General features: G+C 46.5%; 1 protein-coding gene across 2 annotated transcripts in view; it reads left to right on the plus strand.

Annotated features, from left to right (window-relative positions):
- LOC145341169 (TRAF2 and NCK-interacting protein kinase-like) overlaps positions 1–18,034 on the plus strand; it is a 209,296-nt gene that overhangs the window by 73,267 nt on the left and 117,995 nt on the right. The window lies entirely within an intron of this gene.

Below are 18,034 nucleotides of genomic sequence, written 5' to 3' on the forward strand. Positions count from 1 at the left end.
ATTGTTCAGACAGCAGTTTTTACCCAGAGGCTATTCAGTAAATTAGTGCCAAAGCAAGTTGAGTGTTTGCTGGAGTCACTCAGGAATGTACTTTGTTAAACCGAGCAGTCGCTGAAGAGCTGGGAACCTGGAATCTAGCAAACAGCCTTTTCCATTGTTCGCAACGGAATCTTCTCTTGATCCTGAATCAGGACGACGCCCTCTGTCCCTAACTCCTGCCTTCCAACACTATAAGAAGTCTGACAACACCAGGTTTAAGTCCAGCCAGTTTATTTGATGGTAACCCAGACAGTACCTCCAGCAGAGGAGGGTGGGCAAGGAGTTATGAAATACACTAACTCCCTGTTAAATGCACAGCCTGCTTTCACAAAACATTGTGAAATACTCTCTTTAAATGTATCATTCAGCCCACTCTCCATTGCGCCCAAGTTTTTGCTTTGATTTATTATTGTCACGTGTTAGTATACTGTGAAGAGTATTATTTCTTGCACCCTATACAGACAAAACATACAGTTCATAGAGAAGGAAAGGAGGGAGTGCAGAATGTAGTGTTACAGTCATAGCTAGGGTGTAGAGAAAGATCATCTTAATGTGAGGTAGATCTGTTCAAAAGTCTGGCATTAGCAGGGAAGAAACTCTTCATCGATTTGGTATGTGACCTCAGACTTTTGTATGTTCTTCCTAATGGAAGAAGGTGGAAGAGAGAATGCCTGGAATACAGGATTAATTATATTGGCTACTTTGCTGAGGCAGTGGGAAGTGTAGACAGAGTCAATGGATGGGAGGCTGGTTTGCATGATGGATTGGGCTACATTCACAACCCTTTTGTAGTTCTTTGTGGTCTTGAGCAGAGCAGGAGCCCAGACCAAGCTGTGATACAACCAGAAAGAATGCTTTCTATGGTGCATCTGTAAAAGTTGGTGCGAGTCATAGCTGGCATGCCAAATTTCCTTAGTCTTCTGAGAAAGTAGAGGCATTGGTGGGCTTTCTTAACTATAGTGTTGGCATGGGGGGGACCAGGACAGGTTGTTGGTGATCTGGACACCTAAAAAGTCATTCTTTTTAATTTCTCTACCCCTTGGTCCTCTAGCCAAATACCAATCTTCTACACACTCTCTGTAGAATTTTGGATTTACACAATTTTACTGCTTGTATCCTAAGTTGCATCAAGTCTCCTTGACCTATCATCTCCTGAGTTCACTGACTAACAATGCATTTTCCTTAAAAGACTCATGGCTTGTTTTCAAACCCCTTCCGAGCCTCGGTCCTCTCTATCACTGTAACTCCCTCTAGACCCACTTTGCAATCTCTGCCACTTGAGCACCTTGGATCTCAATCGTGCCACCATTGGTGGCCAGGTCCCCCTTTGCCGGGACCCACGTCCTAGAATTTAAAGTTTATTTATTCGTCACAATAGGCTTTACCTTAACGCTGCAGTGAAGTTATTGTGAAATCCCCCTCGTCGCCACACTCCGGCGCCTGTTCAGGTTAATGCACCCTAACCAGCACGTCTTTCAGAGCGTGGGAGGAAACCCACGCAGACATGGGGAGAACGTGCAAACTCCACACAGACGGTGACCCAAGCCGGGAATCGAACCCAGGGTTTTGCCGCTGTGAGGCAGCAATGCTAACCACTGCTTCCGTGCAGAATTCCCTCCCGAAGGCTCTCCTGCTCTCGTTTTCCTTCTTTATGACGTTTCTTGAGCTTGATCTCCTTGGCCAGGTTTTTGATGTGATGCCCAATTACGCCCATATATGGCTTAGTGTTGAATGGTGTTGATTACTCTCTGCCATGAACCGTGCTGGGGTATTTCACTGAACCATGTGCTCAGATGTAAGCTGCTGTTGTGGTGGAAGTGGTGCATCGATTTCTGCCTCAGCTGATCTCATTTGGGATGGACAATATACGGGCATCAACAGTTGCAGTTGGCAGCTCCCGTGTGTCTGTTTTATTGCTGAAAACATGAGGCCACTTGTTGCTAACCACCCAGAGTTCACTCCTGTGCCTGTGTTGACCGCGGGAATGCGCGCAGAGTTGTGAATATCCCAGACTGTCCAAGTAGCGCCAAAATTTTCTGACAGAATCCCTGCAATGCAGAAGGAGGCTATTCGGCCCATCGAGCCTGCACCGACTCTCCTCCAATCGAGCATCTAACCCAGGATTATAACCGCCCCCCCCAACTGCTGTAACTTCAAATATCTACCCTATTAATCCCTTAACCTACACATCTTGGGACACCTAAAGGGGCAATTTAGCCTGACCAATCCACCTAACCGGCACATTATTTTTTTGATTTGATTTATTATTGTCAAAGATTGTGAGCAGTGCCTTGTATTTTAACAGATCGAGTGGACTCAGTCTGAAAGCTTCTCTCCTGTTTATCGATGCGTTTAATCTGGAATTCCTCATGTTGATTGGCCTTTTGGCTAAGATCAAGTGTAGTATCGACATGCTGGTCGAAGTCATTAGGTTACGTTTCAGTTTCATTTGAAGCAATTTTTAAAAGCGGCGTCTCGGCCTTTTGACTCAGATGTAAATGAGATGAAGCCTTGGAGGAGGACTATGCCTCCTCCAGTCAGCTTGGATCATGTAGATCAAGCCCCAGACGGGAGGTGAGAGCCCTGTCTTGGTCAGCTTGGATCGGGAATGTCCCAACTTGTTGGGACTCCGAATTGGACTTGATTGGATTGGAATAAATTAATCAAAAAAAAATTATTGTGACATGTATTAACATACAGCGAAAAGTATTGTTTCTTCCGTGCTATACAGGCAAAGCATACCGTTCATAGAGAAGGAAAGGAGACGGTGCAGAATGCAGTGTTACAGTCATAGCTAGGGTGTAGAGAAAGATCAACTTAATGCAAGGTAGGTCCATTCAAAAGTCTGACAGCAGCAGGGAAGAAGCTGTTCTTGAGTCAATCGGTACGTGAGCTCAGACTTTTGTATCTTATTCCCGACGGAAGAAGGTGGAAGAGGGAATGTCTGGGATGAGTGGGGTCCTTAATTACACTGGCTGCTTTGCCGAGGCAGCGGGAAATGTAAACAAAGCCAATGGATGGGAGGCTGGTTTGTGTGATGGATTGGGCTACATTTACGACCTTTTGTTGTCCCCTGCAGTTTTGGGCAGGGCAGGAGCCCATACCAAACTGTGATAGCATCAGAAAGAATGCCTTCTATGGTGCATCTGTAAAAGTTGTAAAAATTGTAGTCCTTCGTTCTGCCCATTCAACAAACTCCGTCAGGAATCAATCTCTCGGATGTAAGTACGGCTCCTGAGTTGCTAATTAACTCGGTGGGTGGGTGGCTGGCTGATAAGCCATTGACTTTCTAAATGTTTCCTTAAACCAGCATGTAATTAGTGCTTTCTTCAACTTATTACATTCAGAAGTTTCTGAGTACCCAGCAGCACTTCTCCGTCCTTTACTGAATGTGTTGTCTCGTTACTGGGCACTCTTTTTCTCTGGTTGTTTGTTTCCCCCATCCCAGGACTTTAGGACGTCAGGCTGAGAGACATCGCAACAAACTCTGACATTTGTCCGGTCAAACACCTTGTGTCTCTCTCGTCATGGTGACTGATTTCTTCTGTTAACAATAACAATTTGCACTTACATAGCATCCCTCTTGCAGTGAAGGTTCCCACAGCTGTTTATCACAAAGCTTGTGGGATATCCTACCTCTGTTAGGAGTCGGGCCTCTGAAGAAAAAGTAGATTCAAAGTAACAAACAAGTTCATTCAAAAAGTTGTTCCCGGCACAGAACAGAAAGTAAAACAGCAGCCTATGCAACACACTAATGATATCACCGTCAAATCATGTGACTAGATTTTAAAGCAATCATACAACCACTTAAATATAAGAACATAAGAACATAAGAAATAGGAGCAGGAGTAGGCCATCTAGCCCTTCGAGCCTGCCCCGCCATTCAATAAGATCATGGCTGATCTGTCGTGGATCAGTTCCACTTTCCCGCCCTCTCCCCATAACCCTTAATCCCCTCTCTTATCAAAAACCCATCAACCCGCGTCTTAAAAATATTTAGCGAGGCAGCCTCCACCACTTCAACGGGCAGAGAATTCCAGAGATTCACCACCCTTTGAGTGAAGAAGTTCCTCCTCAACTCCGTTCTAAACCGCCCCCCCTTTATCTTGAGGCTGTGCCCCCTAGTCCTACTGTCTTTTTTGAGCGGGAAGAGTCTCTCCACCTCTATCCTATCCATCCCATTCATCATCTTATACGTCTCAATGAGATCTCCCCTCATTCTTCTAAACTCTAACGAGTACAAGCCTAGTTTATTCAGCCTCTCCTCATAGCTCAACCCCCTCAACTCCGGTATCAGCCTAGTAAACCTCCTCTGCACTCCCTCCAAGGCCAAAATATCTTTGCGCAGGTGCGGCGCCCAAAACTGCACACAGTACTCCAGGTGCGGCCTCACCAATGCCCTATACAGCTGCAGCAAGACCTCCCTACTTTTATATTCAATCCCCCTCGCTATGAAGGCCAGCATCCCATTCGCCTTCCTGACCACCTGCTGCACCTGCAAGTTGGGTTTTTGCGACTCATGCACAAGGACCCCGAGGTCCGTCTGCACCGTCACCTGCTGCAGTTTTTCGCCACGTAAGTAATAGTCCTTCCTACCAAAGTGGACCACCTCGCACTTGCCAACATTAAATTCCATTTGCCATTTCCTGGCCCATTCGCCCAGCCTATCTAGATCCTTCTGCAGACTCTCCACACCCTCCGCACAATTTGCCGTTCCCCCAATCTTGGTGTCATCAGCAAATTTCGACACCCTACACTCCGGTTCCCTCCTCCAGATCATCTATATAAATGGTAAAAAGCTGAGGCCCCAGCACCGACCCCTGGGGCACTCCACTAGTCACCATCCGCCAATCCGAATAGCACCCATTGACCCCCACTCTCTGCCTCCTATTTGACAACCAATCCTCTATCCACGCTAACACCCTACCCCCAACTCCATGTGGCACTGCGTTACATTAGGAAAGTTTGGCTCAAAAACTTGGATAAAGAGGAAGATTTTGAGGACCACCTTGAGAAAGGAGGAGAGATGTAGAGAGCTGGAAAGGGTTATGGAGACAGCTGAATGGGTGAGTGCCATTGGTAAAGTGATTATAACTGGAGGAGTGCAAAAAGCAACAGAAGAGTGAAGAGAACTTAGTGGGTTATAGGGGCTGGAGGAAGTTACAGAGATAGGGAGGGGGTGTAGGGATTGGAGGAGGTTACAGAGATAAGGAGGGTTGCAGGAGCTGGAGGAGGTTACAAAGATAGGGATGCAGGGGCTGGAGGAGGTAAGAGATAGGGAGGGTTGTAGGGGCTGGAGAAGGTTACAGAGGTAGGGAGGTGTGTAGGGGCTGGAGGAGGTTATGGAGATAGGGAGGATTATAGGGGCTGGAGGAGATTAGAGATAGGAAAGGGGTGTAGGGGCTAGAGAAGGTAACAGAGATGGGGAGGGGGTGTAGGAGCTGGAGGAGGCTACAGAGATAGGGAGGGATGGTAGGGGCTGGAGGGATGTGGGGGCTGGAGAGGGTTACAGAGATAGGGAGGGGTGTAGGGCCTGTAGGAGATAAGGTGTGATGTAGGGACTGGAGGGGTTACAAAGATGGGGAGGGAGGGAATCATGGAGAGATTTCAAACCAGGGATGCGAGATTTTCTATTGAATGCTGATGGTCTGTCAGTGGGTGTTGTTGAGCACAGAGGTAGTGATGACCGGAACGTGGTGTGATCCGGGATACAGGCTGTTTGGATGTCTTGATGGATACAAGATGAGAGGCGAGTTAGCTGAAACTCTTCCCTGGAGCCCAGTCTAAAGAGTGGCGGCTCCTTGCAGCATCTGTACAGTTGGAGCTGCAGTTCTGTGTCTCGGAAACTCCTCTGCTGCTGCTCCACAGCCAGAGATTTTTATTTATGTGATTCCTTCACTCTGGTTTTCAACAACAATTCTCTGCACATCCATCAGAGCGATTTCCATTATTGTGTGGGAAAGGTGATTCTTGCTGGCTTTAAATCTCTTTTCCAGAGCAATTAGATTGTGTTTCCTCGATTGATGTCTCATTTCACAGCTCATTTGGAGGGTGGATTTGTCTCCGCCACTTCTATCACTCAATCTATTCCTTTTCCTCACGTCTTTCAACTTTGAGAAGTTTTCACATTGATAGCTGTTAGATTCAGACACTTATTTATTGAGTATAGTTGATTCTTTGCAACATTACAAACGTACAGAAACAATGCCCAAACCTCACTCAAACCTGACTGCGTGCCTGCTGCAGTTCAGAGCTTTGACTAAACTTTCAGCTTCTGCTTAACAACAGCACCTTGGAGTGAGTGCTTGAGACTGGCCAACTTGTGAATGGCAAGGTGCTATATAAATGCAAGTCTTTCATTGAATCACCAACAGAAGTCTTGCATTTGTATAACAATATTCACAATCTCTGGGCATCCCAAAGTGTGTTACAGCCAGTGAAGCCCTGGTTTTTTGTTTTGAACGGTCAAATGTAGGTGATTGTGCACAGCAAGATCCCACAAACAGCAATGCAATAACCAGTTAATATGTTCTATAGATGTTCGTTCTAAGCTCAATATTAACACAGGTTACTGAGGGCAAACTGCCTGCTCCACTTTAACATGTGAAGAGGATGCAGAGAGGCTTCAGGGGGATTCAGACAGCCCCAGTGAGTGGGCAAGAACATGGGTGGCATAGCGGCACAGTGGTTAACACTGCTGTCTCACAGCGTTAGGGATCCGTGTCTTGGGTCACTGTCTGTTCAGAGTCTGCATCTTTGCCCCATGTCTGCGTGGGTTTCCTCCGGGTGCCCCGGTTTCCTCCCACAATCCAAAGACATGCTGGTTAGGTGCATTGGCCGTGCTAAATTCTCCCTCGGTGTACCCGAACAGGCACCGGAGTGTGGCAACTAGGGGATTTTCACAGTAACTTCATTGCAGTGTTAACATTGCGACACTGATAAATAAACAAAACAAATTCCAAAGATGCGCAGTTTAGGTGGATTGGCCACGTTTAAACTGCCCCTTAATGTCCTGAGATATGTAGTTAGTTAGTGGATTAGTTGGGTAAATGTGTGGGGTTTTGGGTTAGGGTGGCCCTGGGAAAGATGCTTTGCCAGAGGGTCATTGCAGATCGATGGGCTGAGTGGCCTCCATCTGCACTGTGGGGATTCCATGATTCAAAGTTTTGTGTTCAAGATAAACAGTTCACACACTGACTCGAGCACGGACAATCCAAGCACATTGACAACATCGAGTGTTAGGAACTAGAGAGATACATTTGCATTTGTGAGTGTGTTAGGAGTTTTACTTTTAGTTCCGTTTTTTAAAAGTTGCCTGTAAGTCTGTGAGTTTGTTTAGATGCCTGTGTTTAAAAATGGTTGTAAAACTCTAACACAAACACAGGGTACAAAAACTGGGCTGTTACCCAGCAACTAGGGCCCAGGCGGAGCCAGCAAGAGCGGTTTATGTTCAGTTGGAACAAGGTGACCCAGAAGGAAGCGATTATTCCATAAAACCTGACAGAGAACAGGCAGGACAATACACAGGGACAGAACACTTGTCCCAGGAACTGAAGACAATCCCAGAAACCAGGGCAAGGGACAGAAGCAAGTTCCTGCTCAAAGGACTAAAGAACAGGAATCTGGGAGGAAGGTTCTATTCCATGAAGTTCAGAGCAAGGAACAGAGAGAGACTCCAAAAAGGCAAGGCTGCAAAAAGTAGGTGGACAGTGAAGTGAGTTTGTGATAATCCAGTGACCCCAGGTGACTGGTTGATTGGTGAGAGTACGAGAATGTGCAACAGTGAGGTTCTGTTGGTAGAGCGAAGTACCCGAGAGATCGTGTGGAAAGAAGATAAAGTAAGAAGTTTATTTACTAGTGTCAAATTAGGCTTGCGTTAACATTGCAATGAAATTACTATGGAAATCCCCTAGTCGTCACACTCCGGTGCCTGTTTGGATACGCTGAGGGAGAATTTAGCACGGCCAATGAACCTAGCCAGTACGTCTTTCAGATTGTGTGAGGGAACCGGAGCACCTGGAGGAAACCCTCGCAGACATGGGGAGAATGCACAGACAGTGAACCATGCCAGGAATTGAAGCTGGGTCCCTGGCACTGTGAGGCAGCAGTGCTAACCGCTGTGCCACCCCCTTTTTTATTTGTGTGGAAGGAAAGTGGAGCACCCAGAGGAAACCCAGACCGATTAGCTACTTGAAGGATATTTGTTCTGAAACACTCTGTACTTTGATTCTAACAGCCCTCATCTACTTTCAGCGCCATGTAACCTGGACTCGCAAGTTCAGACCAAAGAAAGCGAGCACTGCCTGTTCCTGAGTGTTTTTATTGCTGCAATAAAATGGATTTACCTTGAAATTATGTGTTTGAGCTTCCAATAAATAGTTTGAAAAGCTTTCGAGAGAGACACCTTTTTATTCGTTTCTTCAAGTGGGTGAGTCACTTGCTACGGGGTAATTGAACAAAAAGCTTTCCTGTTGTTAGTTCAGTAATGGGTTGTGGATTATACCATCATTTTCCAAATTGGAAGGGGATTATGAAATTAATGATGTGGAATATATTGTTTGGTATTTTAGAGGCTTGCTGCACTGATATTGGAGGTGGGCACAGGTTTGAGAAGATTCATAGTGCCGTTTTCCTGGGTAGTAAACCTTGTAGACCTTTCCTCGTTTGGTACTTTTGTTAAAAGTCAATCTCTCAGACTGGCGTGGCGCGGAAGGAATGTTTTTGGCCGACCATCGTATCTTTGTGTTACAATTCACTTTGACGTGGATGTTGTTGTGAGGCCCAATGGACAGTGATGGTAAAGGCTGCAGTGTTCTTTCTCCTGCTCTCATTGGCGTGCGATGGAAGGATTTGCACATTGACACCTGGCTGTGGTCTTGTGGGACTTGAATCCAAAGGTCTTACTGACTCTGAGACTGGGACACAACCCATTATGCCGCAATGGGTCTTTGTTAGATCTATCCTGATAGTTATTGAGCTCTGAGCGAGACTATGTTTCCGATCTGGGGGGAGCGATGGGGTGGTGGTTCTACTTCAGAAATCAATCTCACTGTGTGAGCCCCATCCCATTCTCATCGACCTTTGGCCTCTAGTGGATGCATTACCATTTTGAGGAGCAGACTCGAGGGGCGCCAGTGGCCTCCTCCTCCTACTCGGAATTTGTAAATCCATATGATTGGCTGGCAGTGCTCGGCAGGGGGGATTCCCTGCATCCAAAGTCTGAAGAAGAATTGGGTGGCATGGTGGCACAGTGGTTAGCACTGCTGTCTCACAGTGCCAGGGCCCCAGGTTGGATTCCCATCTTGGGTCACTGCCTGTGTGGAGTCTGCATGTTTGCCCCATGCCTGCGTGGGTTTCCTCCGGGGTGCTCTGGTTTCCTCCCACAGTCGAAAGACGTGCTGGTTAGGTGCATTGACCACGCCAAATTCTCCCTCAGTGTACCCGAACAGACGCCGGAGTGTGGCGACTAGGGGATTTTCACAGTAACTTCATTGCAGTGTTAACGTAAGCCTATTTGTGACACTAATAAATAAACTTTGAGAATCATCGGACTCAAAACGTGAACTCTGTTTCTCTCTTGACAGAAACTGCCAGTACTGCTGTGTTTATTCAGCAGTTTCTGTTTAATTCAAAGGGATTTGCCAGAATGATGGGGAGTGGGATAGCTTGATCTTGGGTTCGGACATAGCTCGGCACAACATTGAGGGCCGAAGGGCCTGTACTGTGCTGTACTGTTCAATGTTCTCTAATGCTACCTTGCTGTTACATATGTCCTTGTGAAGTGCCTTGGGCTGCTCTGACAGTATTAAGGTGCTTTGGAAACAGATGTACTTATTGTTGTTTTAAAACTAGAAATACTGGAAATGTTTTATCCGTCAGGCAGCACCGAGAGAGAGAAAGCAACTTTCCTCTTGTCATCGTTTTAAAAGTTGTTCTAAAATCTGAAGCTTTTATTGTGAAATTCTAATTGGAAAAATAGACTTTTGGGCCTCGCAAATGCATAATCCTCCCTTGAGGCAGGGGGAGTGGGGGGTGGAATTATTGGATCCCTCCGAGGGATCGGTGTCTGTAACTCCCACCTCCATCTCTTCACCGAAGTGAACACCTCCGTCAGATCACCCCTTCATCCACTCCGTTCCGAGCGATATTCACTTGTCTTTGTGGTTTGGTAAGGAATAGAATCACGTGTTCACACCCTGGTCTGCTGGGGATTTGGGGGGGCGGGGGGGGGGTGACAGGAGGGAGATGTGGTCAATAAAGCTTTTCATGGAGTTTTTGACTGTACCAATTAGCTGAAGGCCGGCCTTTTGAGCCCAGTGTGGCCCCAAGGCTCGGTTTTGGATTAAATGCCTTCTCTTTCTTTTTCGAATCTATTGATGTTACAGTTCATAAATTCTTAACCTAAAAAGCCACACAATGGTCGCATCATTAGCAGGGAGAATGAAATACGTATGTGTTTAAAGAGAAGCTGAACAGGCCTCGCCGCTGTTTGCCTTTTCAAAAAGGGTTCATTACACTCCATATAACCTCGGAATAGTTCATCCGTTACTTCAACACTAAATATAGAACATACTGGAATTCAGTGAATCCTGAGAGGGAGACACATAACTCCACTTTGTTTTGTTGCTTTCTCTCTGCAGCAGAATGATGGAGTGACTATCAATCGGTCTCTGTTCATTGTCCATTTAAATGGAAGACTCTGGTAGCCTAATGCACTCCTCATTTATGTTTGCGATTGTGTGGGTTCGGGGTGTGCTGTGCTGTGCTGTGCTGTGCTGCCTGGTGATTGCCCATTGGCTCGTGGTTGCCCAGAGCTGTGTGGCAGGGCTGGTTGTGGGGTGTTTCGGGGGAATGGTGTTGCAGGTTGGCATTTACAAAGACCACAGCCTCCCCTCGGGTCAAGCGGCCAGGGTCTTGGTGCTTTTGTGCCAGACCACCAATAGCAAACAACCAATATTCCTCAATCTAGTGAAGCGTTCCCCAAAGGGGGAAAATCCACAACAATTTAGAACTAAAAATATTTGTGGAGTTTGCAACAGCTAGGAAGGACGTTGATTTTCACTCACTCGCTCCAGACCCTGCAGCACTCTGTAACCTCCTCCAGCCCCTGCACCCCGCCCCATCTCTGTTAACTCCTGCAACTTCATACAACCCTTCCTATCTCTGTTACACACAGAATAAATCTCTCTCTACTCTGCCCCCATCAAATACTCCCAAGACAAGGTACCGCACGGGGTTAGATACAGAGTAAAGCTCCCTCTACACTGTCCCCCATCAAACATTCCCAGGACAGGTACAGCACGGGGTTAGATACAGAGTAAAGCTCCCTCTACACTGTCCCCCCGTCAAACACTCCCAGGACAGGTACAGCACAGGGTTAGATACAGAGTAAAGCTCCCTCTACACTGAACCCCATCAGACACTCCCAGGACAGGTACAGCATGGGTTAAACATAGGAAATGTGGGAAGAAGCTTTCCGATGCAGCCTTCCTTCCTGCATAATCACCATTTTCAAACTCCAATCTCATCTTCCGCATTGACATCGTCAGGGTTTACGATAAAAGTTTCAAAGTGGTGCTTTTCCCAAGAATAAAGGCTGCTCTTGTCTTTCTGGGTGTCTGTGATTTTGGCCTGTATCTCTGTTCTAAGGAATAGACAAAGATATCTTTAAACTACCAGGAATTTCTCATACTAAAGTTTGTAAGTTCTACACACAAGATGCTGATGTATTGGTAATGTCACTGGACAATCAATCCAAAGGCCCAGACTATTGCTGCAGGGAAATAAAGTTCAAGTCCCACCCCAGCAGTCAGTGGATATGGAACATAAAGCTAGTCTCAGTATTGACCAGGACACTATCACTAATTGTCATAAAAACTTACCTGGTTTATCATTTCAGCCAGGGATATGGGATAGCATGGGAAAGTGGCACTGAGTACATGAATGGCTTGATGGGCCCAATGGCCTCACAGCGCCAGGGACCTGGCTTCGATTCCTGGCTTGGGTCACTGTGCAGAATCTGCATGTTCGTAGAATGCCTACAGTGCAGAAGGAGGATATTTGGCCCATCGAGTCTGCGCCGACCACAATCCCACCCAGGCCCTATCTCCTTAACCCCATGCATTTACCTTAACTGGGCTCCTGACACCAATTTAGCCTGGCCAATCCACCTAAACCGCACAGCTTTTGGACTGTGGGAGGACACCGGAGCACCCAGAGGAGACCCACGCAGACACGGGGTGAATGTGCAAACACCACACACAGACAGTTACCTAAGCCAGAAATCGAACCTGGGTCCCAGGCACTGAGAGTCAGCAGTGCCACCATGCCGTCCCTGTGTCTGCGTGGGTTTCCTCCCACACTCTGAAAGGTGTGCTGGTTAGGGTGCATTGGCCGTGCTAAGTTCTCCCTCGGTGTACCCGAACAGGCGCCCGAGTGTGGTGACTAGGGGATTTTCACAGCAACTTTTATTGTGGTATTAATGTAAGCCACTAATAAATAAACTTCGAAAGGAACTTCATATGGCCTACTCCTGCCGTTGTAATAATGTCCAGTTAGGGAAGGAGACCTGCTGTAACCTTACCTAGCTGTGCCAGCCCAGATCCATGGCAATGTGGTTGTCCTTTTATTTCAGGGGTTGAGGGATAAGCAAGAAATGTTGGTCTCACCAGTGATATCCACATCAAAGAGAAAGTCCTCCTGGAGTTTTCTGTGTGTGCCAGCCACCAAGTGCAGTGTTATGGCTTTGCTCCTCTGTGTTGAGCTTCGGTTGTGAAATTTGGTGCGAGAAATTCCTTGCAGTTTCAAGAGATCCTTGTCTTCTCCCCGGAAAAGAGAAATTTTCCTTAGAACAGCAATGCATGCCGCAAGCGTGAAACATCCGGAAAGATAAGAGCAGCCTTTATTGCTGGAAAAGCAGCATTTTGGAACTTTTATTGTGTACCATGACAATGTCAGTGCGAAAGCCGGCATTGGAATTTGTAAATGGTAATTTCACAGGGAGGAAAGCTGCAAACTGTAAAGCTCCTTCCCACGTTTCCTGTAAACCTCAAAGTCGCTTTGCAAAAAAGAACAAATTCTTTCAAATACGGGACTTTTCATCTTTCTGAAGGAAAGAACTTGCATTTACATTCCGCTCCTCCAAACATCTTGATGAGGTTCGACAGCCAGTGGGAAAGAAACATAAAATGCTGGATAATCTCAGCGGGTCTGACAGCAGCTGTGAGGAGCAAATCGAGCCAACATTTCGAGTCTAGATCACCCTTTGTCAGAGCTCTGACGCTGAGCACAGATGTTGTCAGACCTGCTGAGATTTTCCAGCGTTTTCTGGTTATTTTTTGTTTCCAACCTGTCTAACGCTGTTAGAGTTTTATGAGATCCCTTCTCATTTTTCTAAACGTCAGTGAATATCATCTCAACCGATTTATTCTCTCCTTACATAACAGACCTGCCATCCCAGGAATCAACCTGGTAAACCTTCACTATACTCCTCCTATAGCAAGGACACCAGAACATAAGAAATAGGAGCAGGAGGAGGCCATCTAGCCCTTCGAGCCTGCCCCGCCATTCAATAAGATCATGGCTGATCTGAAGTGGATCAGTTCCATTTTCCCGCTTTCTCTCCATAACCCTTAATTCCCCTGTCTATCAGAAACCTATCTGCCTGTGACTTAAATATAATTAGCGAGGTAGCCTCCACCACTCCAACGGGCAGAGAATTCCAGAGATTCACCACCCTTTGAGTGAAGAAGTTCCTCCTCAACTCCGATCTAAACTGCTCCCCCCCCCGTCCCCCCTTATCTTGAGGCTGTGCCCTCTAGTCCTGCTATCCTTTCTAAGCGGGAAGAATCTCTCTACCTCTACCCTATCCATCCCCTTCATTATCTTATACGTCTCTATAAGATCCCCCCTCATCCTTCTAAACTCCAACGAGTACAGACCCAGTCTATTTAGCCTCTCTTCATAGGCTAACCCCCTCATCTCTGGTATCAGCCTGGTGAACCTTCTTAACTGCACACAATACTCCAGGTGTGGTCTCACCAACACCCTATACAATTGCAGCCAACCATTCCTACCACTATACTCAAGTCCTCTCACTATGAAGGCCAAAATATTGTTTGGTTTCTTTACTGCCTGCTGCTTAAACGCAAGCCCGAATCCATCTCCTCAACTTGCTCTAAAAACCGAATGCAAACTGAATCCAATTCGTGGTCCCCCCAAGAGAGACAAACAAGATCCAAGCTGGCAAGATTGGGTATTGCGCCCCATCTTGAGCTTGATCTGATGCTTGGCGCGGGACTTTACAGCCTCGCTCGAGCGAGACTGGAAATTCGCACCCGAGGTTGACAGAGATTTGCATTGTTGGGTGTTCCCCCGCTCTGATTCTGGGCGAGGTGGTAGAGTTCCGGCGTAGCTCTTAGCTAAAAGAGCGAGGTTCAGTGTGTGCTGTCACAGGCAGCTACCTGAGCTGTATTGGTCTCCGATGTTCCAGAGAAAATTTGCCATGACTTCCAGGAGGTGAACGCCTATCTGCTGTGTGATGGCTCTGGAGTTGTTCCATTCCTAGATTAGTGTTGAGTTATCCTGAGGATTTGTGCTAACTCGGGGAAAGTCAGCACAATCCCAAAGCTGCAATCTTTGCGATTCTTCCCCAGTTTGTGTTTTGGAAGCGAGCCATTGCAGCCTGCTTGTGTTACCATTGGTTCAGCAGTATCTCCAAGCTGAGCATGAAAACAGTGAAAGTTTAATTATATGTTGAATTCTTGTCCTCTGCAATCTCTTGGCAGATTAAAATGCCATTTGGAGGCGGGACATTGTGAATCACAGTTGTGAGCTTGATACCGTTAGTTATAATTACACAGACCAACAGAGTTTCCATTGGAGACGATGATTGTTAACATAGTGAGGGGAAAAAAAGCTTATCCCTGGTCTCTGGACAGAATGTGGACACAGAGCAGAGAACGCTGATATTTTCATTCCATTCTGCCCTTGAGACCAACAATAATGATGTGTATTTATGTAGTGTTGTTAACATTGTAAAACGTCCCAAGGCATTTTGTAGGAATATTTATTAAAGCTAACTTGACACCAAACGAAGCGAGACATTGAGACATATGACCCAAAGCTTGGTGAAAGGGGGAGAATTTTCTGAGAGGTTGGGAGGGAATTCCAGAACTCCCAGCCTAAGCAACTGAAGGCAGAGAATTATAGATTCCCTACAGTGAAGAAGGAGGCCATTCAGCCCATCATGTCTGCATTGAACATAGAACACTACAGCACAGACAGGCCCTTCGGCCCACGAGTTGTGCCGATCACATCAACACCTACCAACCTACAGACCTATCTATAACCCTCAATCTCATTAAACCCCATATACTCATCCAGAAGTCTTTTAAAAGACCCCAGCGAGTTCGCCTCCACCACCACTGACGGCAGCCGATTCCATTCACTCACCACCCTCTGAGTGAAAAACTTACCCCTAACATCACTTCTGAACCTCCCTCCCCGCACCTTAAATCTGTGTCCTCTCGTAGCAACCATTTCAACCTGGGGAAATAGCCTCTGAGAGTCCACCCTATCTATTCCTCTCAACATTTTGTAAACTTCTATCAGGTCACCTCTCAACCTTCGTCTCTCCAGGGAAAAGAGTCCCAGCTCCCTCAACCTAACTTCATAAGGCATGCCTCCCAGTCCAGGCAACATCCTTGTAAATCTCCTCTGTACCCTCTCAATAGCTTCTACATCTTTCCTATAGTGAGGCGACCAGAACTGCGCACAATACTCTAAATGAGGCCTGACAAGGGTCTTATAAAGACCCTTGACTCCAAGGGTCTTATTGATTCTCCAAAAGAGCATCTTACCCAGACCGCTGCCCTATCCCCTTAACTCTGCACATTTATCATAGCCAATCTACCTAACTTGCCCAGCTTTGGACACTAAGGGTAACTTATCGTGGCCAATCCACCCAACACCCACATCTGCTGTGAAGCTCCTCAGGAATTTGACTGTGTTTTCGCCGCTATATAAATGTAACTTGATGTTGATCGCTTGGAACTGAATGAATTAAAAGTCTCCAGAAACTTTCGATTGGCCATTTAGATCACCAATGTCTTCAGTACTTGTGATTTTCCTTTTAGAAAGTCTGTTTGATAATAAGGCCATTACAGTGGGGTGGTTTTGTAACCACTCACTGTGGGAGTGTCATTTCCCTGTTACTGAATTGAATCCGGGGGCAGTAACAATGTGAAGACAGATGGATTGAAAGTAGCTGACGGTTTTGGAGCTTTTTTATTCGAACATTCTCTTTTGGAATTGAGATGATGACTGCTTGTCTTCCTGTTGCTGAGTTTTAGGTATCCTATCTGACCTACCTGGACATGTCTCTCTTAAAAAATGGCACCTCTGACCATGTGGCACCCTTTCAGTGCCGCACTGGGAGTGTCAGCCTAGATTACAGGTCCAAGTCTGTGGAGTGGGTCAGATGTTGCTGGATCATCAACTCCATGGAAGACGCTCTTTGGTTGTCTGAAACTTAGAAATCATAGAAATCCTATAGTACAGAAAGAGGCCATTTGGCCCATTGAGTCTGCACCAACCACAATCCCACCCAAGCCCTATCCAACCCCCCACATTTGTTGGTCTTCCAGTGTGAAGAATTGTCCTTGACTGAGTGTTGCAGATTGGCACATTGCAAAGCCCAGGATTGTGTGCTGAGGGATGCACTAAAGCTTGGGGTAGTCACCACAGAGACACAATGGGGAAGGTCTAACCACAGTAAGGGAGGGAAGGGGAACCCTCTGAGTGAATGCTTCACAATGTGTGCAGTGGATACCACATGTAATTGTACTGAAACACCTCATAGTGCAACTTGATCGAAGTAGACAATCTAAGTACCTTTGCAATGACCATTGTAAAATGTCTGTAATGTTTCTTTGACCTGTGGAGCATCTCAAGAGTGCAGCTTGATGTAAAGAAGCTGAATATTATTACACTATGGCTATTTTGGAATGCTTGCAGTGTTCTTTCTGATATTCATACAGTGCCATTTGACCTATCGAGACTGTACTGATCCTCCAAAAGAGCATCTCACCGAGACCCACCCCTCTGCCCTAAGCCCGGACCTCCATGCATTTACCTTGGCCAATCCACCTAATCTACACATTTTTATTCTGTGAGAGCACCCGGAGGAAACCCACGCAGACACAATGAGAATGTGCAAACTTCTCCCAGGCAATCTCCCGAGGCTGGAATTGAACCAGGGTCCCCTGGCGCTGTGAAGCAGCAGTGCTAACCACCGTGCCACCCTTCATGAATAAAGGATATTTTTACAAAAAAAAATCCTCGGGGGGGGGCCTTTAACCCAGAGCTTTCTGACTCTGAGGTCAGTGTGACAACCTAATAGCAAATAACCCGAATTTCAAATATTTTTGATCTGGATATGAACGGAGGACATTGTTTGCACGCTCTTCCCCACTTCCTGCTTTAGCCTTTGTTGGATTGGACCAATCGTTAGAGAATGTTCACAGCCCCACGTGGTGTATTTTGTTACTGCAAGCACCACCAGGAGCAAACACATTCAGCAAAACTTGCCCAAGGTATCTCCTCTTCCATTTTCCTTTCCCTAATTATCTCTTTCCCCCTCTCCTGCCGGCACCTCAGACAGGATCCCTGCATTCTGAGGCAGGCAGAAAATAAAGTTGAGTGTGGTGTTCACATTAACACTTCTGCTGCTGCCAAATGCAATACCCCAAATGTGGCAGTCGAGAGTTACCTTGTCTCCAGGGACATCCTGGTGTCTCCAGCTATTTAAAGATGAAATCTTCTTCACTCCTGCTGTGAGCAAACTCAGCAGGAATAATTATCGAGAGCGATACAGGATTGTGTGTTTCTGAAACATTTTCCCTGTGTTGGTTCAGCAGATGGGACCTCAGCTTAACATCTCATCCAGAAGATTGGATCTTGTGACAGTCACTAGAGGTTTACAGCATGGAAACAG

This window comes from Carcharhinus amblyrhynchos, chromosome 3 (assembly GCF_965287045.1).
Source record: "Carcharhinus amblyrhynchos chromosome 3, sCarAmb.v2.hapA, whole genome shotgun sequence".
In the NCBI taxonomy this organism is placed as follows: Eukaryota; Metazoa; Chordata; class Chondrichthyes; order Carcharhiniformes; family Carcharhinidae; genus Carcharhinus; species Carcharhinus amblyrhynchos.